Source organism: Chiloscyllium plagiosum, unplaced genomic scaffold, assembly GCF_037043375.1.
Source record: "Chiloscyllium plagiosum isolate Xiang-an unplaced genomic scaffold, Cpla_swu_hap1 HiC_scaffold_53X, whole genome shotgun sequence".
Classification (NCBI taxonomy): domain Eukaryota; kingdom Metazoa; phylum Chordata; class Chondrichthyes; order Orectolobiformes; family Hemiscylliidae; genus Chiloscyllium; species Chiloscyllium plagiosum.
This window is the reverse complement of record NW_028270191.1, coordinates 14,143,653-14,165,362: the sequence shown is the minus strand read 5'-3', so window position 1 is coordinate 14,165,362 and position 21,710 is coordinate 14,143,653.

Below are 21,710 nucleotides of genomic sequence, written 5' to 3'. Positions count from 1 at the left end.
TGATGGAACAAAAGCAGAAAGTGCTGGGGAAAGTGCTCCAGTTCTTCCTGTTTTTTTGTTCTGGGTCTCCAGTATCCACAGTTCTTTGTTATATTTTAAAGTTTAACACACTGCCACATCTCTTCCAGGTATGTCCACTTTGAAGAAGTTCTGCTCCTCTCTCTCACAGGGATTTCTGTTCTAATCTTTTTCCTTGATCACTGTCATTACTTTTAGTGTTGCTCCTGAAGTTTGACATGGTATTTATCAAACCGTGTTCCAACAGCCACATCATGTTCCTCAATGACAGCTTCCAGCTCAGATGTATCCCACTTGGATTCCAACTCAAGTGTCATCCTTCCTGTTTTGAATCCACCCAGGATCACAGATATCTCTGTGATGTACAATGCTCCTCAGACAGCAGTACCCATCACATCCTGAGATCCCCACTCAGGGCTGCATGCTGCCACATGCACACTCTCCATCTCTCACTCGATCAGCACTGCCTCTCACTGGCTCAGAGCTGTCCATTCCCCTGGACCCACTGCATTCTCTGGCTTATTCAACATTCTCACAAGAAACCGTTCCTTTTCCTTTCAGCTAGTAAGGAACATAAGCTGCAGCAACTCAGACATTCCCACAACCCTCTGGAACATTCCTCTCCTCCCCTTCCCTCTGACTCCGTTCCCTCTCCCAACCCCACCTCCAGTTGTGTATTTACTATCCCCTCTGACCTTTCGCTCTCTGATGCTGAACGTTCTGACCGTGTGCAAAACAGTCACTAATCTCATTTCACTTGGTGATCTCTCTTTACTGCCTCCAAGGCCTCTGTGTGCCTCAGAGGCTGCTGGTATCTTCAAGATGCTAAGCACAGTACAACACAGGGCCTGCATCTTCACAAGAATCTAGTCCCTTGGAGGAGGAGTTGTGGGGGCAGAGATAAAACTAATCAGCATGCTGTATGCATCACGTGTGAGCAGGACAGGAATATAGTTCCTGCTCCTTAGAGATGGCTTGAACAAAACCGCACCTTATTAATTTGCTTCACTTGATCTTCATAGCTTTTATTTACAATTTCAAAGAGAATATGCAGGGAATCTGTAAAATCTACACAAAGGGGACAGTGTACTGCAGATTAAGGCAACAAACGGGACGATATCAGCAACAGTGGAATAACTTTCGGCGCAAAAATGAAATCAACTTGAAAACCCTGGAAAATGGGTTTACTGTGCATAAGAAAGTGAAATCTTAAACAGAAATCCCAGAATCTTGACATGTTCTGGGATGTTGTTGCCAAAAGAAACTGTTCCATTGGATAATATCACAAATTCAACACATACTGTGTGGACCACAGCTGTCATTGAACAAACTACATACAGTGCAATAATGTGTCTCTCAGTGGGAAGCAAGAGAAATTTGAACATTATACTGACCAAAACAGGTCAAAATTGTAAATGCAAATCAGGATTGGGTTTTACCTCTGATTAAAGAAGGGCTCACTAATATGAAATGCTATACCTAACTGCACGATGCACAGATTTGTACATGAGACAGAAATTAGTATTTTCGGTACAATCTTTTAAAATAAGAACCAACATTTGGACACTGATCCTCGTCCACATTCCGAACGTGCAAGCCACAACTAATTCATTTCCTTTTCTATGATGTCTCACCTCCAATCCGTTCATTTTACAAAGCCAATGCAAATGATAGATGCTGAACTGAAGCTGTTACAGTGATCTAAAATCAAAATACTGCGGAGGCTGGAAATCGAAAACAGAGAATGTTGGAATTACTCAGTGGGTCTGGCAGCATCTGTGTGCAGTCGTATGGATTAGGCCAGACCCCCTCAAAACATTTCAAGACCCTAACTTTGCTCGTTGTTTTAAGCAGGTGTATAGTACATACTCCAGGTGTGTTGCAGCTGGTCAAACCACTGAGTTTTAAACAAAACAGAATTTATTTACAAGATTACCAAATGAAACACAAACAAAAGAGAATAGAAGACAGAACACTCACCCAACAGATCATCCCAACTATTGCTGTTCCCAGTCTGATAGGGGCCTTGGTAAGGGAGGGATAGGGGGATAGGGAGGGGTTAGAAGGGCTGAATGGAGGGAGGGAGCAAGCTCAGTTTGTACTGAGTCTGATAGAGGCCTTGGTAATGGATACCGAGGGAGGAGAGGGGCGAATGGAGGGAGGGAGAGAGCTCAGTTTGTACTGAGTATGATAGTGGGCCTCAGTAAGGGAAAGAGAGGGGGGGAGAGGGGCCAAATGGGGGGAAGGGAGAGAGCTCAGTTTGTACTGAGTATGATAGTGGGCCTCAGTAAGGGAAAGAGAGGGGGGGAGAGGGGCCAAATGGGGGGAAGGGAGAGAGCTCAGTTTGTACTGAGTATGATAGTGGGCCTCAGTAAGGGAAAGAGAGGGGGGGAGAGAGGCCAAATGGGGGGAAGGGAGAGAGCTCAGTTTGTACTGATTCTGATAGAGGCCTCGGTAAGGGAGGGGTGGGAGATTAGGGAGAGGGGAGAGGTGCTGAATGGAGGGAGGGAGAGTGCTCAGTTTGTACTGAGTCTGATAGTGGGCCTCAGTAAGGGATAGAGAGGGGAGGAGAGGGGCCGAATGGAGGGAGGAAGAGAACTCAGTTTGTACTGAGTCTGATAGTGGGCCTCAGTAAGGGACAGAGAGGGGGGAGAGGGGCCGAATGGGGGGAGGGAGAGAGCTCAGTTTGTACTGAGTCTGATAGTGGGCATCAGTAAGGGATGGGGGGAGAGGGGCCAAATGGGGGGAGGGAGAGAGCTCAGTTTGTACTGAGTATGATAGTGGGCCTCAGTAAGGGAAAGAGAGGGGGGGAGAGGGGCCAAATGGGGGGAAGGGAGAGAGCTCAGTTTGTACTGAGTCTGATAGTGGGCCTCAGTAAGGGATAGAGCGGGGTTGGGGGGGAGAGGGGTGAATGGAGCAAGGGAGAGAGCTCAGTTTGTACTGAGTCTGATAGTGGGCCTCAGTAAGGGATAGAGAGGGGGAAGAGGGGTCAAATGGGGGGAGGGAGAGAGCTCAGTTAGTACTGATTCTGATAGTGGGCCACAGTCAGGGATAGAGAGGGGGGAGAGGGGCCGAATGGGGGGAGGGAGAGAGCTCAGTTTGTACTGATTCTGATAGAGGCCTCGGTAAGGGAGGGGTGGGAGATTATGGAGAGGGGAGAGGTGCTGAATGGAGGGAGGGAGAGTGCTCAGTTTGTACTGAGTCTGATAGTGGGCCTCAGTAAGGGATAGAGAGGGGGGAGAGGGGCCGAATGGAGGGAGGGAGAGAACTCAGTTTGTACTGAGTCTGATAGTGGGCCTCAGTAAGTAATAGAGAGGGGAGGAGAGGGGCCGAATGGAGGGAGGGAGAGAACTCAGTTTGTACTGAGTCTGATAGTGAGCCTCAGTAAGGGACAGAGAGGGAGGAGAGGGGCCGAATGGGGGGAGGGAGAGAGCTCAGTTTGTACTGATTCTGATAGAGGCCTCGGTAAGGGAGGGGTGGGAGATTAGGGAGAGGGGAGAGGTGCTGAATGGAGGGAGGGAGAGTGCTCAGTTTGTACTGAGTCTGATAGTGGGCCTCAGTAAGGGATAGAGAGGGTGGAGAGGGGCCGAATGGTGGGAGGGAGAGAACTCAGTTTGTACTGAGTCTGATAGTGGGCCTCAGTAAGTGATAGAGAGGGGAGGAGAGGGGCCAAATGGAGGGAGGAAGAGAACTCAGTTTGTACTGAGTCTGATAGTGGGCCTCAGTAAGGGACAGAGAGGGGGGAGAGGGGCCGAATGGGGGGAGGGAGAGCGTTCAGTTTGTACTGAGTCTGATAGAGGCCTTAGTGAGGGAAGGATAGGGAGGGGTTAGGGGGCTGAATGGAGGGAGGGAAAGGGCTCAGTTTGTACTGAGTCTGATAGTGGGCCTCAGTAAGGGATAGAGAGGGGCCGAATGGGGGGAGGGAGAGAGCTCAGTTTGTACTGAGTCTGATAGTGGGCATCAGTAAGGGATGGGGGGAGAGGGGCCAAATGGGGGGAGGGAGAGAGCTCAGTTTGTACTGAGTATGATAGTGGGCCTCAGTAAGGGAAAGAGAGGGGGGGAGAGGGGCCAAATGGGGGGAAGGGAGAGAGCTCAGTTTGTACTGAGTCTGATAGTGGGCATCAGTAAGGGATGGGGGGACAGGGGCCAAATGGGGGGAGGGAGAGAGCTCAGTTTGTACTGAGTATGATAGTGGGCCTCAGTAAGGGAAAGAGCGGGGGGGGGGGAGAGGGGCCAAATGGGGGGAAGGGAGAGAGCTCCGTTTGTACTGAGTCTGATAGTGGGCCTCAGTAAGGGATAGAGCGGGGGTGGGGGGGAGAGGGGTGAATGGAGCGAGGGAGAGAGCTCAGTTTGTACTGAGTCTGATAGTGGGCCTCAGTAAGGGATAGAGAGGGGGGAGAGGGGCGAATGGAGCGAGGGAGAGAGCTCAGTTTGTACTGAGTCTGATAGTGGGCCTCAGTAAGGGATAGAGAGGGGGGTGAGGGGCCGAATGGAGGGAGGGAGAGAACTCAGTTTGTACTGAGTCTGATAGAGGCCTTAGTGAGGGAAGGATAGGGAGGGGTTAGGGGGCTGATTGGAGGGAGGGAAAGGGCTCAGTTTGTACTGAGTCTGATAGTGGACCTCAGTAAGGGATAGAGAGGGGCCGAATGGGGGGAGGGAGAGAGCTCAGTTTGTACTGAGTCTGATAGTGGGCATCAGTAAGGGATGGGGAGAGAGGGGCCAAATGGGGGGAGGGGGGCCAAATGGGGGGAGGGAGAGAGCTCAGTTTGTACTGAGTATGATAGTGGGCCTCAGTAAGGGAAAGAGAGGGGGGGAGAGGGGCCAAATGGGGGGAAGGGAGAGAGCTCAGTTTGTACTGAGTCTGATAGTGGGCATCAGTAAGGGAAAGAGAGGGGGGGAGAGGGGCCAAATGGGGGGAAGGGAGAGAGCTCAGTTTGTACTGAGTCTGATAGTGGGCCTCAGTAAGTGATAGAGCGGGGGGGGAGAGGGGTGAATGGAGCGAGGGCGAGAGCTCAGTTTGTACTGAGTCTGATAGTGGGCCTCAGTAAGGGAGAGAGAGGGGGAAGAGGGGTCAAATGGGGGGAGGGAGAGAGCTCAGTTTGTACTGATTCTGATAGTGGGCCACAGTAAGGGATAGAGAGGGGGGAGAGGGGCGGAATGGGGGGAGGGAGAGAGCTCAGTTTGTACTGATTCTGATAGAGGCCTCGGTAAGGGAGGAGTGGGAGATTAGGGAGAGGGGAGAGGGGTGAATGGAGCGAGGGAGAGAGCTCAGTTTGTACTGAGTCTGATAGTGGGCCTCAGTAAGGGACAGAGAGGGGGGGAGAGGGGCGAATGGAGCGAGGGCGAGAACTCAGTTTGTACTGATTCTGATAGAGGCCTCGGTAAGGGAGGGGTGGGAGATTAGGGAGAGGGGGAAGGTGCTGAATGGAGGGAGGGAGAGTGCTCAGTTTGTACTGAGTCTGATAGTGGGCCTCAGTAAGGGATAGAGAGGGGGGAGAGGGGCCGAATGGAGGGAGGGAGAGAACTCAGTTTGTACTGAGTCTGATAGTGAGCCTCAGTAAGTGATAGAGAGGGGAGGAGAGGGGCCGAATGGAGGGAGGGAGAAAACTCAGTTTGTACTGAGTCTGATAGTGGGCCTCAGTAAGGGACAGAGAGGAGGAAAAGGGGCCGAATGGGGGGAGGGAGAGAGCTCAGTTTGTACTGAGTCTGATAGAGGCCTCGGTAAGTGAGGGGTGGGAGATTAGGGAGAGGGGGAAGGTGCTGAATGGAGGGAGGGAGAGTGCTCAGTTTGTACTGAGTCTGATAGTGGGCCTCAGTAAGGGATAGAGAGGGGGGAGAGGGGCCGAATGGAGGGAGGGAGAGAACTCAGTTTGTACTGAGTCTGATAGTGAGCCTCAGTAAGTGATAGAGAGGGGAGGAGAGGGGCCGAATGGAGGGAGGGAGAAAACTCAGTTTGTACTGAGTCTGATAGTGGGCCTCAGTAAGGGACAGAGAGGAGGAAAAGGGGCCGAATGGGGGGAGGGAGAGAGCTCAGTTTGTACTGAGTCTGATAGTGGGCATCAGTAAGGGAAGGGGGGAGAGGGGCCAAATGGGGGGAGGGAGAGAGCTCAGTTTGGACTGAGTATGATAGTGGGCCTCAGTAAGGGAAAGAGAGGGGGGGAGAGGGGCCAAATGGGGGGGAAGGGAGAAAGCTCAGTTTGTACTGAGTCTGATAGTGGGCATCAGTAAGGGATGGGGGAGAGGGGCCAAATGGGGGGAGGGAGAGAGCTCAGTTTGTACTGAGTATGATAGTGGGCCTCAGTAAGGGAACGAAAGGGGGGGAGAGGGGCCAAATGGGGGGAAGGGAGAGAGCTCAGTTTGTACTGAGTCTGATAGTGGGCCTCAGTAAGGGATAGAGCGGGGTTGGGGGGGAGAGGGGTGAATGGAGCAAGGGAGAGAGCTCAGTTTGTACTGAGTCTGATAGTGGGCCTCAGTAAGGGAGAGAGAGGGGGGAGAGGGGCGAATGGAGCGAGGGAGAGAGCTCAGTTTGTACTGAGTCTGATAGTGGGCCTCAGTAAGGGATAGAGAGGGGGGAGAGGGGCCGAATGGAGGGAGGGAGAGAACTCAGTTTGTACTGAGTCTGATAGTGGGCCTCAGTAAGGGAAAGAGAGGGGGGGAGAGGGGCCAAATGGGGGGAAGGGAGAGAGCTCAGTTTGTACTGAGTCTGATAGTGGGCATCAGTAAGGGATGGGGGGAGAGGGGCCAAATGGGGGGAGGGAGAGAGCTCAGTTTGTACTGAGTCTGATAGTGGGCCTCAGTAAGGGAAAGAGAGGGGGGGAGAGGGGCCAAATGGGGGGAAGGGAGAGAGCTCAGTTTGTACTGAGTCTGATAGTGGGCATCAGTAAAGGATGGGGGGAGAGGGGCCAAATGGGGGGAGGGAGAGAGCTCAGTTTGTACTGAGTATGATAGTGGGCCTCAGTAAGGGAAAGAGAGGGGGGGAGAGGGGCCAAATGGGGGGAAGGGAGAGAGCTCAGTTTGTACTGAGTCTGATAGTGGGCATCAGTAAGGGATGGTGGGAGAGGGGCCAAATGGGGGGAGGGAGAGAGCTCAGTTTGTACTGAGTATGATAGTGGGCCTCAGTAAGGGAAAGAGAGGCGGGGAGAGAAGCGCCAAATTGGGGGAAGGGAGAGAGCTCAGTTTGTACTGTGTCTGACAGTGGGCCTCAGTAAGGGATAGAGCGGGGATGGGGGGGAGAGGGGTGAATGGAGCGAGGGAGAGAGCTCAGTTTGTACTGAGTCTGATAGTGGGCCTCAGTAAGGGATAGAGAGGGGGGAGAGGGGCGAATGGAGGGAGGGAGAGAGCTCAGTTTGTACTGAGTCTGATAGTGGGCCTCAGTAAGGGATAGAGAGGGGGGAGAGGGGCCGAATGGAGGGCGGGAGAGAGCTCAGTTTGTACTGGGTTTGATAGGGGTCATGGTAAAGGGGGGATGCAGAGGGGTGAAAGGACCTGAATTGAGGGACAGAGAGAGCTCCGTTTGTTACTGAGTATGATAGGGGCATTCGTAAGAGGGAGGGGATAGGAAGGGGAGAGAGGGGCCGAATGGAGGCAGGGAAATGGAGCAAGGGCTCAAAAAAATAATTTAAAAATAAAATTGGGCAGCATGGTGGCTCAGTGGTTCCACTGCTGCCTGACAGTGCCAGGGACCCAGGTTTGATTCCAGTCTCGGTCTCCTGTCTGTGTGGAGTTTGCACATTCTCCCCATATCTGCATGGGTTTCCTCCGGGTGGTCCAGTTTCCTCCCACAATCCAAAGGTGTGCAGGTCAGGTGCACTGGCCATGCTAAATCATCCCGTAGTGTTCAGGGATGTGTAGGTTACGTGTATTAGATTAGATTAGATTAGATTACTTGCAGTATTTTATTAGTCAAAGGTAAGTATAGAATAATAGGGTAGGGGAATGGGTCTGGATGGATTACTCTTCAGAGGGTCAGTGTGGACTTGCTGGGCTGAAGGGCCTGTTTCCACACTGTGGGGATTCTATGATTTCTATGAATACTTGCAACAATCCCTATAAACATCCCTTGGCACAAAAGGTAAAATCAAACCCAGGGTCTTCCAGGAGAGATGTCTGAGAGAGAGGAGGATCAGCCTGGACATGCTTCTGTGGGGCTCAGCACTCTACTGCTTGCTAATCAAACCAAACCAGAGGAAAGCTGAGCTCAGAGAACTGGCCACTCTCCTTTCATTGAACAAGTGTTTCTGTTAAACCTGACAGCCTTTTGTCTGAGGCAATATATGTTAGCTATAACCAAACTGGCACTAAACCCCATCAACTTCGACTTTTCAGAGTCTGTGTCTTTTACAACCTCTCTGAAAACAAAAGCCAAGGACACCATAACCTTGTTAAAGGAGCAGCTTTGTCACACCTCCCCTCTTGAAAACAAAAGAACCATCAATATCCAGCGATGGCTTCATTATAAAACTCATTAATTTTAAACTGTTAGTACTCTACAACACACATACACATTACATTGACTATAAATGTGCTACTACATTCCATTTCAGTCTGTTTTACTCCTGCTGAACGCCTCCGTTTCTAATTCAAGTCTCGACAATGTGTCAGCAATCACATTTTCTCGTGCTGCCACATGCACAACTTTCAAACTGAATGGCTGTAACAACAAGCTCCAGCTAAACAGTCTGGCATTTTTGTCCTTAAATTTCTCCCCAAACTTCAGTGGTTTATGGTCAGTGTACCAGTGTCTCAGATATGTTACTGGTAATATAAACATTGAAATGTTGTAATGCCAACACCAAGCTCAAAGTCTCCTTCGCAATTGTCGAATATTTCTGCTGAAAAATGTCCAATTTCCTCGAGAAATACCCGATAGGTCTTTCTATCTTCTTGTCGTCTTCCCGTAAGAGCACAGCCCTGACACCCACACCACTTGCATCGATAGCCACCTTGATGGCTTTGCGTGATTAGGTGTGGCTAACACCAGGGCAATGGTTAACACAGTCTTTAGGCTGTCAAATGCCTTCTGACAGACCGCTGTCCACTGAAACTTCTTGTCTTTGTTTAGCAATTCAGTGAGTGGAGCAACCACACTGGTAAACATGGATACGAATTTTTTGATAAAATCACTCAATCCCAGGAACTGTAGTACTGCTCTTTTTGTCAATGGCGTGGGAAACTCCCGAATTACTTTTGTTTTTACATCTCGTGGGGCTATTTGTCCGTGTCCAATAACATGGCCCAGAAAGGTGACTTGGACTTTGGCAAATTCACTTTTAGCCAGGTTTACCACCAAGCCTGCCTTCCAAAGTCGATCAAACAAGTCTGATAACTGCAGTAAATGTTCCTTCCATGGGTGACTGAAAATCACCAGGTCATCAATATGAACTACACAGTTGGGTAATCTGGAAATGACCTCATTGGTTAGTCTCTGAAATGTGGCCAGCGCATTTTTCATACCAAATGACTTGACTTTAAACGGATAAGGTCCATTTGGCATTATGAAAGCTGAAATTGCCTTTGCTCTCTCTGACAAAGGTACCTGCCAGTACCCTCTGAGCAAGTCCAACTTAGAAATATAAGTTGCTTGTCCCACCTTTTCAACACAGTCTTCCAACCACGGAATAGGATATGCATCAGTCTGTGTAACTGCATTGACTTTGCAATAGTCCACACATAACCTCTGGGTACCATCTGGCTTTGGCACCATTACTATGGGTGAGCTCCAGACACTGTACCTCACTTCGATTATGTCGTCTTGGAGCATGTGCTCTATCTCCTTCTGAGCCTGTGCCAACTTTAAAGGGTCATGCCGATAAGGATGTTGCTTAATCGGAACAGCATCTCCTATATCTACATCATGTATAATTAGATTAGTACTTCCCAGTTTATTTTGACATATCTCCCCATGTGATAGTAATAACTCTTTCAGGTCATTTTAATTTTCCTCTGGAAGGTACCTCAATAATTAATCCCAAATTTTGACAACTTCCTCATTGTCCAATTTGATTTGAGGAATGTCCAATTCAGAATCCTCTGAGCTTGGTTCTTCCCTCTGTGTGGGAACCAACAATACCTTCTCCTCTTGCTTTCCTTCCCTGAAATACCTTTTGAGCATATTCACATGACACACTCTGTGAGAATTAATTCTGTCTGGAGTCCATATCAAATAGTTCACCTCACTCAATTTTCTTTGATTTGATAAGGTCGACTAAACCTTGCTTTTAAAGGGTCACCTATCACTGGAAGTAACACTAACATTTTATCTCTGATAGCAAAGTTGCGAAATTTTGATTTCTTGTCTGCCTCCTGTTTCATTGTATGCTTTTAAATGCTGTCGAGCCAACTCCCCCACTCTATTTAGTCGTTCCCGAAAAGTTGACACATATTCTAAACATGTGGTCTCTGAGTTCTTACTTACTAATTTCTCCTTAGTCAATTTTAGCGTTCCTCTCACTTCATGCCCAAACACTAATTCAAATGGACTAAATTTGGTCGATTCATTTGGTGCATCTCTGATCGCAAAAAGCATTACCAGAAATCCCTTATCCCAATCATCTGGATAGTCTTGACTATAAGCCCCCAACATGGTTTTAGTGTCTGATGCTCCCTGCAACTCTGGATGGTACCCAGTAAATTTGAATTGTTTTATTCCTAAGCTGTCCATAACTTCCTTGAATAATTTCAATGTCAAGTTTGACCCTTGATCTGATTGTATCTCTGTAGGTAGTCCGTACTTAGTGAAAAATGTGAGTAATTCCTCTATACTCCTTTTAGCTGTGATATTGCGGCCTCTGGAAATCTCATGGACACATGCATTATTGTTAACAAATACTGATTGTTTGAGGTAGGGGTCCTACGTAATCAGTTAAGACTCTTGTAAAAGGTTCCGCAAATGCAGGAATAGGTGTTAAAGGTGTGGGTTTTTATTACTGCCTGTGTGTTTCCAATTACCTGACATGTATGACACGTCTGGCAAAATTCAACTACATCCGCGTGCAGTCCAGGCCAGTAAAAATGTTTTTATTTGAGCTTGAGTTTTTCTCGCTCCTGACTGACCCCTAGTGGCAGCTCATGCACCACTCGCAGCTCCTCTTTTCACAAACCCACTGGCAACATGATTTAATGAACTTCTGTCCATGTCCCATCTGCCTGAATATGTGATGGTCTCCATTTCCTCATTAAAACATCACTTTTAAGATAATAATATTCAGGGATACATTCGGATTCTTTTTCTGTCTCTGCCTTTTGATACAATTGCTTTAAATTTTCATCTTTCTGCTGTAAATCAGTTAATTTCTCTGAGCTAAAGATATCCGCTGTGTCATCTATCTGCTCCTGGTTTGTCTCCACCATCTGATCAAACAGGGTCTCTGCTAATTCCACTTCAACTTTCTTATCTGTATTCTTTGATCTCTCCTGTTTCAGTTGGTGACTTTGTGACCTCATTACCACAGAGGCAGGAAAAATCCCAGGATATGTGTCCTACAGTAATTCAGTTGCTTGAGTTTCCACTGGCTTTTCAACCACAGTAGGCAGCACTCCTACCTGTGAACCAGCTACATCGTTAGCAAGGACAAATTATATTGCTGGAGCTGAGAGTTTGTTCAGTAAACTTACCAGGACTTCTCCACTCTTCACTGCACACTCTAACCTCACTTTACATAATTCTTGACTCACTGTGAATTTCCGTTACTAGCACCTTTTGTTGCAATAGTCCTTCAGAGGTACATATCCCCTCATCTTTCAGCATCACAGATTGAGAGGATCCTGTATCTCTTAATATTATAACCTCTTTACCTGCTGCTCCTGGCCGATGTGAGTAAACTTTACCTTGACAGGTAAATGGTTTAAGAAGATCTGGCACTTCCTCCTTAACCAACCTCTGACCAGCTTGTACATTCTGGTGCAGCTTTCTGGTCTCCACTGTGCTTTCTGTTACCACTCCAACAAAATTCACTGGCTTATCCTGTTTTCCAACATCCGTCTTCCCACCAACACTGTGATTTCATGTGGCCTGCTTTATTGCAGTGAAAACACTGGAGCTTTTTAACTTCTCTTTCCCTTTCAAGGGTTTTTTTTTTACCCTGTGGTAAGTTATCCTTATGATCTTCACCAAGATTTACCTTTCTATCTCTGCACGAGGATTTCTCTTTTCCCCAATTTCTATACTCCATGGATTGAAATTGATTTTGGAAGCCAAACTTTGAATTATAGACTAACTCATAACCATCAACCATTTCAGCTGCTAATCTTGCTGTTTTAACTCTCTGTTCTTATACATGAGTTCTCACTACTTCAGAAAGTGAATTTTTGAATTCCTCCAAAATAACTGTCTCTCTTAGAGGGTCATGGCTTTGCTCTATTCTTCATGCCCTTATCCACCAATCAAGATTACTTTGTTCGATCCTTCCAAACTCAATGTATGTTTGATGAGGGTCCCTCCTTAGATTCCTGAAACATTGTCTGTCGGCTTCTGGCACAAACTCATATGTACTTAAGATGGCTTTCTTCACTTCCTCATACTCCCCAGATACCTCCTCTGATAGGGATGCGAATACCTCACTAGCTCTACCTACAAGTTTTGTTTAGATTAACAAAACCCACATGGTCACCGGCCACTGCATTTGTTTAGCCACCTTTTCAAATGAGATGAAAAACACTTCCACGTCCTTCTCATCAAATTAAGGCAATGTTTGAATATATTTAAACAGATCCCCACCAGGCCTTTGGCTGCCATGGGTTTGCTCATCCTCACTCTCTTCCTCACGGAGCTTACCTTCAGCCTTCACCTCCACCCTGTTAAGCTGACTTTCCTGTCTAAGTGCCAATTTCTGAAATTCAAACTCCCTTTCTTTCTTCATTTCCTCTCTCTCCTTTTCTCTCTCTCTTTCCTCTGTTTTTAATCACATTTCAAACTGTTTCATTTCTGTTGCCCTTGTCTATTGCCTCTACCTCAAGTTGCTTCATTTTCAATTGAATGTGAGCCACACCTAAAGATTCAGATGGTGTTTCCAGCAAATGTCAATGCTGAGCTCTTGCTGTAATGATCTCTCCTTTCCTCACGGACAGAGGCAGATCCAGCTCCAGCTTGTCTGCTAATCCCAGCAGCTTGGACTTAATCACCTTCCGCAAAACCCCAAAGTCACCTCTTCAATCCCCAGAAAACTCTTGGTGACTGGAAGAACCATTGCAATCTCAAGCACTGTTTAAACTAACAGAAATCAACAACAGAACAAAAGATACTCACACCTACCACTCGCTGCCTTTGAGCCCAACTACCCTAATCCCAATTTGTAGCATTAGAACGGATCTCAGATTTGATTCAATGGGGATCCCCTGTGGCCATTCCCCTCAGCAATACTGTTTTGGATACTGCTGGCGGGGGCGGCCTACCAGGGGAAAGCCATAGTTGTCAGGTCTCTGGCACTGAGCCTGGCACTGTGGCTCAGAAGGGAAGGGGGGAGAATAGAAAAGTGCTAGTGGTAGGGGACTCAATAGTTAGACAGAGTGACTGGAGATTTGGTGGTCAGGAACAGGACTCCCGAAAGGTATGTTGCCTCCCTAGTTCCAGAGTCTGGGATGTCGCCGCTCGGGTTTACAGGGTTCTGAAGAGGGTGAGCAGCCAGAAATCGTGGTACATATTGGCATCAATAATATAGCCAGGAAAGGGATTGAGGATCTGAAAAGTGACTACAGAGAGTTAGTTTGGAAGCTGAAGAGCAGGACGAGTAGAGTACTGATCTCAGGTTTGCTACCGGTGCCACGAGACAGTGAGATGAGTGACAGTCAGCATATGCAGCTTAACACGTGGCTGCAAGGCTGGTGCAAGAGGGAGGGCTTCAGATACCTAGACCATTGGGATACCTTCTGGGGAAGGTGGGACCTGTACTTGAAGGATGGGATACACCTGAACTGGAGGGGCACATATGTCCTGGGTGGGAGATTTGTTTCGGAGGGTTTAAACTAGTTTGGCAGGGGGATGGGAACCAGAGCTACATATCTGAGAGGGATGCAGTTGCAGATGGGGCAGTGACAGGATCTAGTGAATCTATTGGGAAGGTTTCTCATGTGGTAAAACAAAGGGATCGGTTAAAGTGTGTCTGCTTTAATGCAAGGAGTGTCAGAAATATGAGTGATGAACTTAGAGCATGGATCAGTACTTGGGACTGTGATGTTGTGGCCATGATGGAGACATGGGTTTCACAGGGGCAGGAATGGTTGCTAGATGTTCCAGGGTTTAGAATGCTTAAAAACAGGGAGGGTGGAAAAAGAGGAGGGGGTATAGCATTGCTAATCAGAGATTGCATCACAGCTACAGATACAAAGGTTGTTGAGGAAGGTTTGTCTACTGAGTCAGTATGGGTGGAAGTTAGGAACAGCAAGGGAGCAGCCACCTCATTGGGGGTTTTCTCCAGACCCCCTAATAGCAGGAGAGTGATTGAAGAACTCATAGGCCAGCAGATTTTGGAAAAATGCAAAAGTAGCAGGGTTGTTGTTATGGGTGATTCCAACTTTCCCAATATCGACTGGAACCTCCTTAGTGCAGATGGTTTGGATGGAGCCATTTTTGTCAGGTGTGCTCAGGAGGGTTTCCTTATGCTGTATGTAGACAGGCCGACGAGGGGAGAGGTAATTTTGGATTTGGTGCTCAGCAATGAGCCAGGACAAGTGTCAGATCTCGCGGTGGGAGAACACTTTGGTGACAGTGACCACAACTGCCTCACATTTACCATAGCCATGGAGAGGGAAAGGAGCAGTTACCGAGGAAAGATATTTAATTGGGGAAAAGGAAATTATGATGCTATCAGACAGGAGTTGGGAAGTACAGACTGGGAGCAATTGTTCCACAGAAAGGACACAGCAGACATGTGGAGGCTGTTGAAGGAGTGTCCCTCTGAGGTAGGTAAGAGTGGGTAAGATTAAGGAGCCTTGGATGACGAGAACAGAGGAGCTTCTCGTCAAAAAGGTGGCAGCTTATGTAAGGTAGAGGAAGCAAGGATCTAGCACAGCTTTAGAGGATTACAGGCTTTCTAGAAAGGACCTCAGAAATGGACTGAGGAGAGCAAGGAGGGGGCACGAAAAAGGCTTGGCAGGAAGGATTAGGGAGAATCCAAAGGCATTTTACTCATACGTGAGGAATAAGAGAATGATCAGGGAGAAGGTAGGGCCGATCAGGGATAGCGGAGGGAACTTGTGCGTGGAGTCTGAGCAGATAGGGGAAGCCCTTAAATGAGTTTTTGCTTGGGTTTTCACTAAGGATCTTGTTGTGAATGAGAACTTTGAGGAGCTGGGAAACAGGCTTGAACAGATCAAGATTGATGAAGCTGATGTGCTGGAAATTTTGGCAAACATTAAAATTGATAAGTCCCCAGGGCCAGACCAGATTTATCCTCGGTCACTCTGGGAAGTGAGAAAGGAGGTTGCTGAGCTGCTGGTGAAGATCCTTGCCTCCTCACTCTCCATGGGAGTCGTACCGGAGGATTGGAGGGAGGCGAATGTTGTTCCTCTTTTCAAGAAATGTAATAGGAAAATCCCTGGCAATTACAGACCAGTCAGTCTTACATCTATGGTCAGCATGGTTTTGGAAAGAATTCTGAGGGATAGGATTTATGAGTATTTGGAAAAGCATAGTGTGATTAAAGGCAGTCAGCATGGCTTTGTGAGGGGCAGGTCATGCCTAACTAATGTTATTGAGTTCTTTGAGGAGGTGACGAGACAGGTCGACAAAGGTTGAGCAGTGGATGTGGTGTATATGGACTTCAGCAAGGCACTTGATAAGGCTCCCCATGGTAGGCTCATTCATAAAGTCAGGAAGTATGGGATACAGGGAGATTTGGCTACCTGGATTCAGAATTGGTTGGCTGACAGAAGGCAGAGAGTGGTTGTAGATGGAAAGTATTCTGCCTGGAGGTCAGTGTTGAGTGGTATCCCGCAGGGCTCTATTCTTGGGCCTCTGCTCTTTATCTTTTAATAAGTGACTTGGATGAGGAGGTTGAGGGGTGGGTTAGTAAATTTGCAGATGACACAAAGGTTGGAGGTGCCGTTGATAGTATCAAGGGCAATTGCAGGCTGTAGCAAGACAAAGCCAGGATGCAGAGCTGGGCTGAGAAATGGCAGGTGGAGTTCAACCTGGATAAATGCGAAGTGATGCATTTTGGAAGGTCGAACTTGAATGCTGAATATAGGATTAAAGACAGTGTGGAGGAACAGAGGGATCTTGGTGTTCAAGTACATAGATCCCTCAAAGTTGCCACCCAAGTGGATAGGGTTGTTAAGAAAGCATATGGTGTTTTGGCTTTCATTAACGGGGGGATCGAGTTTAAGAGCCGCGAGGTTTTGCTAGAGCTCTACAAGTTCCTGGTGAGACCACACTTGGAATATTGTGTCCAGCTCTGGTCGGACAAAGTGAGGACTGCAGATGCTGGAGATCAGAGTTGAAAATGCGTTGCTGGAAAAGTGCAGCAGGTCAGGCAGCATCCAAGGAACAGGAGAATCGACGTTTCGGGCATAAGCCCTTCTTCAGGAATGAGGAAAGTTTGTCCAGCAGGCTAAGGTAAAAGGTAGGGAGGAGGGACTTGGGGGAGGGGTGTTGGAAATGTGATAGGGGGAAAGAGATCAAGGTGAGGGTGATAGGTCAGATTGGGGTGGGGGCGGAGAGGTCGGGAAGAAGATTGCAGGTTAGGAAGGCGGTGCTGAGTTCGAGGATTGGGACTGGGACAAGGTGGGGGGAGGGGAAATGAGGAAACTGGTGAAATCCGAGTTCATCCCTTGTGGTTGGAGGGTTCCTAGGCGGAAGATGAGGTGCTCTTCCTCCAGCTGTCATGTTGCTATGGTCTGGCGATGGAGGAGTCTAAGGACCTGCATGTCCTTGGTGGAGTGGGAGGGGGAGTTAAAGTGTTGAGCACGCAGCCACTTCCGCCCCTGGGGTTGCCGTCGCCGCAGCCACTTCCGCCCCAGTGACATCACTCACCTGCACAACGACCACGCCGCATGCGTCTCCGCCCCCACGCCGATCTCCGTCCGCACGCCTCACCCCGCCCCCACGCCGATCACCGTCACCACGCCTAACCCCGCCCCCACGCCGATCTCCGACGGCACGCCTAACCCCGCCCCCACGCCGATCTCCGACGGCACGCCTAACCCCGCCCCCACGCCGATCTCCGTCACCACGCCTAACCCCGCTCCCACGCCGATCTCCGTCACCACGCCTAACCCCGCCCCTACGCCGATCTCCGTTCGCACGCCTAACCCCGCCCCTACGCCGATATCCGTTCGCACGCCTAACCCCGCCCCCACGCCGATCTCCGTCACCACGCCTAACCCCGCCCCTACGCCGATCTCCGTTCGCACGCCTAACCCCGCCCCCACGCCGATCTCCGTCCGCACGCCTGACCCCGCCCCCACGAAGAAACCCGCCCCCACCCCCGCCCCCATCCCCGCCCCGATCTCCGACCCGCCCGCCCTGATTCCCGCCCCCACACTCAGCTCCAGCCCCACACCAGGTCCTACCTCCCAGCACTGCTGTAGTTTCACTATCCCTCCAGACCTCCCCCTCTCTGACGATGAAACATCAGTCCTCAGCAGAGGCCTCACCTTCATTCACCTAGGCTCTTGGATTAATGAGTTCAACACGCGGCGTGACATCGAATAATTCTTCCGCCGCCTTCGCCTCCGCGCCTACTTCTTCAACCAGGACTCTCGCCCACCCTCTGACGACCCCTTCTCCCACCTCCAACACACCCCATCCACCTGGACACCCCGTGCTGGCCTCCTACCCACCCTCTATCTCTTCATAGCCAACTGCCGCCGCGACATTAACCACCTCAACTTCTCCACCCCTCTCACCCACTCCAACCTCTCACCCTCGGAACGTGCAGCCCTCCACTCTGTTCCAACCCCAACCTCACTATCAAACCAGCAGACAAGGGAGGCGCGGTAGTAGTTTGGCGGACCGACCTTTACACCGCTGAGGCCAAACGCCAGCTCGCAGATACCTCCTCCTACTGCCCCCTTGACCATGACCCCACCCCCCACCACCAAACCATCATCTCCCAGACCATCCAGAACCTTATCACCTCAGGGGATCTCCCATCCACCGCCTCCAACCGCATAGTCCCATTACCCCGCACCGCCCGTTTCTACCTCCTGCCCAAAATCCACAAACCTGACTGCTCCGGCCGACCCATTGTCTCAGCCTGCTCCTGCCCCACCCATCTCATCTCTGCATACCTCAACACGGTCCTGTCCCCCTTAGTCCAAGAACTCCCCACCTACGTTCGGGACACCACCCACGCCCTCCACCTCCTCCATGATTTTCGCTTCCCCGGTCCCCAATGCCTTATCTTCACCATGGACATCCAGTCCCTGTACACCTCCATCCCCCATCACGAAGGCCTCAAAGCTCTCCGCTTCTTCCTTTCCCGCCGAACCAACCAGTACCCTTCCACTACAACCTCCTTCGACTGACTGAACTGGTCCTCACTCTGAACAACTTCTCTTTCCAATCCTCCCACTTCCTCCATACCAAAGGAGTAGCCATGGGCACCCACATGGGCCCCAGCTATGCCTGCCTCTTCATTGGATATGTGGAACAGTCCATCTTCCGCAGCTACACTGGCACCACCCCCCACCTGTTCCTCCGCTACATCAATGACTGTATCGGTGCTGCCTCGTGCTCCCACAAGGAGGTTGAACAGTTCATCCACTTTACCAACACCTTACACCCCGACCTCAAATTCACCTGGACCGTCTCAGACTCCTCCCTCCCCTTCCTAGACCTCTCCATTTCTATCTCGGACGACCGAATCTACACGGACATTTACTATAAACCGATCGACTCCCACAGCTACCTAGACTACACCTCCTCCCACCCTGCCCCCTGTAAAAACGCCATCCCATATTCCCAATTCCTTCGTCTCCGCCGCATCTGCTCCCAGGAGGACCAGTTCCAATACCGAACAACCCAGATGGCCTCCTTCTTCAAAGACCGCAATTCCCCCCCAGACGTGATCGACGATGCTCTCCACCACATCTCCTCCACTTCCCGCTCCTCCGCCCTTGAGCCCCGCCCCTCCAATCGCCACCAGGACAGAACCCCACTGGTCCTCACCTTACACCCCACCAACCTCCATATACATCGTATCATCTGTCGTCATTTCCACCACCTCCAAACGGACCCCACCACCAGGATATATTTCCCTCCACTCCCCTATCACTCCCTCCGTGACTCCCTTGTCAGGTCCACACCCCCCACCAACCCAACCTCCACTCCCGGCACCTTCCCCTGCAACAGCAAGAAATGCAAAACTTGTGCCCACACCTCCCCCCTTACTTCCCTCCAAGGCCCCAAGGGATCCTTCCATATCCGCCACAAATTCATCTGCACCTCCACACACATCGTTTACTGCATCCGGTGCACCCGATGTGGCCTCCTCTATATTGGGGAGACAGGCCGCCTACTTGCGGAACGTTTCAGAGTACACCTCTGGGACACCCGAACCAACCAACCCAACCACCCTGTGGCTCAACACTTCAACTCCCCTTCCCACTCCACCAAGGACATGCAGGTCCTTGGACTCCTCCATCGCCAGACCATAGCAACACGACGGCTGGAGGAAGAGCGCCTCATCTTCCGTCTAGGAACCCTCCAACCACAAGGGATGAACTCAGATTTCTCCAGTTTCCTCATTTCCCCTCCCCCCACCTTGTCTCAGTCCCAACCCTCGAACTCAGCACCACCTTCCTAATCTGCAATCTTCTTCCTGACCTCTCCGCGCCCACCCCCACTCCGGCCTATCACCCTCACCTTAACCTCCTTTCACCTATCGCATTTCCAACGCCCCTCCCCCAAGTCCCTCCTCCCTACCTTTTATCTTAGCCTGCTTGGCACACCCTCCTCATTCCTGAAGAAGGGCTCATGACCGAAATGTCGATTCTCCTGCTCCTTGGATGCTGCCTGACCTGCTGCGCTTTTCCAGCAACACATTTTCAGCTCCAGTTCTGGTCACCCTACTATAGGAAATATACGGGGGCTTTGGAGAGGGTGCAAAGAAGGTTTCTCAGGATACTGCCTGGACTGGAGGGCTTACCTTATGAAAAGAGGTTGACTAAGCTCGGACTCTTCTCTCTGGAGAGAAGGGGGAAGAGAGGTGACCTGATCGAGGTATACATGATATTGAAGGGCATGGATAGAGTCAATAGCCAGAGACTTTTCCCCAGGGCAGGACTGACTGGTACGAGGGGTCATAGTTTTTAAGTTATTAGGAGGAAGGTATAGAGGAGACGTCAGAGGTAGGTTCTCTACGCAGAGAGTTGTGAATGCGTGGAATGCGTTACCAGCGGTGGTGGTGGTGGAAGCAGAGTCAACAGGGCCATTTAAGCGACTGCTGGACATGCACATGGACAGCAGTGAATTGAGGGGTGCGTAGGTTAGGCTATTTTATTTTACATTAGGATTAATCCCCGGCACAACATTGTGGGCTGCAGGGCCTGTTCTGTGCTGGACTTTTCTATGTTCTATGATCTTGCAAAGAGGCCCCAAACTGTAATGGACCAGGCCAGACCCCCTCAAAACATTTCAATAAAGTAGCCCAGACCCTAACTTTGCTCGTTGTTTTAAGCAGGTGTAAGGTGGATATTCCAGGAGGGATACAGCTGGTCAAACTACTTAGTTTTAAATAAAGCAGAATTTATTTCCAAGATTACCGAATGAAACACAAACATAAGAGAACAGAATACGCAATAACTTAGTCTATCCGAAAACCCAACTGATCATCCCAACTTATGATGCTGTTCCCAATACTTGCAACAATCCCTATAAACATCCCTTGGCACAAAAGATAAAATCATAAGAGCAACAGAGGATTACTAATAAGGAAATACGCAGAGAAAAAATGAGGTACGAAGGTAAACTGGCCAATAATATAAAAGAGGATAGTAAACTTTTTTTAGGTATGTGAAAGGCAAAAAAATGGTGAAGACTAAAATTGGGCCCTTGAAGACAGAAACAGGGGAATATATTACGGGGAACAAAGAAATGGCAGAAGAATTGAATTGGTACTTCAGATCTGTGTTCACTGGGGAAGACACAAGCAATCTCCCTGAGGTAACAGTGGCCGAAGGACCTGAACTGAAGGGAATTTATATTTGTCAGGATTTGATGTTGGAGAGACTGTTAGGTCTGAAGGTTGATAAGTCCCTGGGGCCTGATGGTCTACATCCCAGGGTACTGAAGGAGGTGGCTCGAGAAATCGTGGATGCGTTGGTGATTATTTTCCAGAATTCGATAGATTCGGGATCAGTTCCTGTGGATTGGAGGGTGGCTAATGTTATACCACTTTTTAAGAAAGGTGGGAGAGAGAAAGCAGGAAATTATAGACCAGTTAGTCTGACCTCAGTGGTGGGAAAGATGCTGGAGTCTATTATAAAGGATGAAATTACGACACATCTGGATAGCACTAACAGGATAGGTCAGAGTCAGCATGGATTTATGAAGGGAAATCATGCTTGACTAATCTTCTGGAATTTTTTGAGGATGTAATTCTGAAGATGGATGAGGGAGATCCAGTAGATGTGTACCTGGACTTTCAGAAAGCTTTTGATAAAGTCCCACATAGGAGGTTAGTGAGCAAAATTAGGGCGCATGGTATTGGGGGCAAAGTACTAACTTGGATTGAAAGTTGGTTGGCTGATAGGAA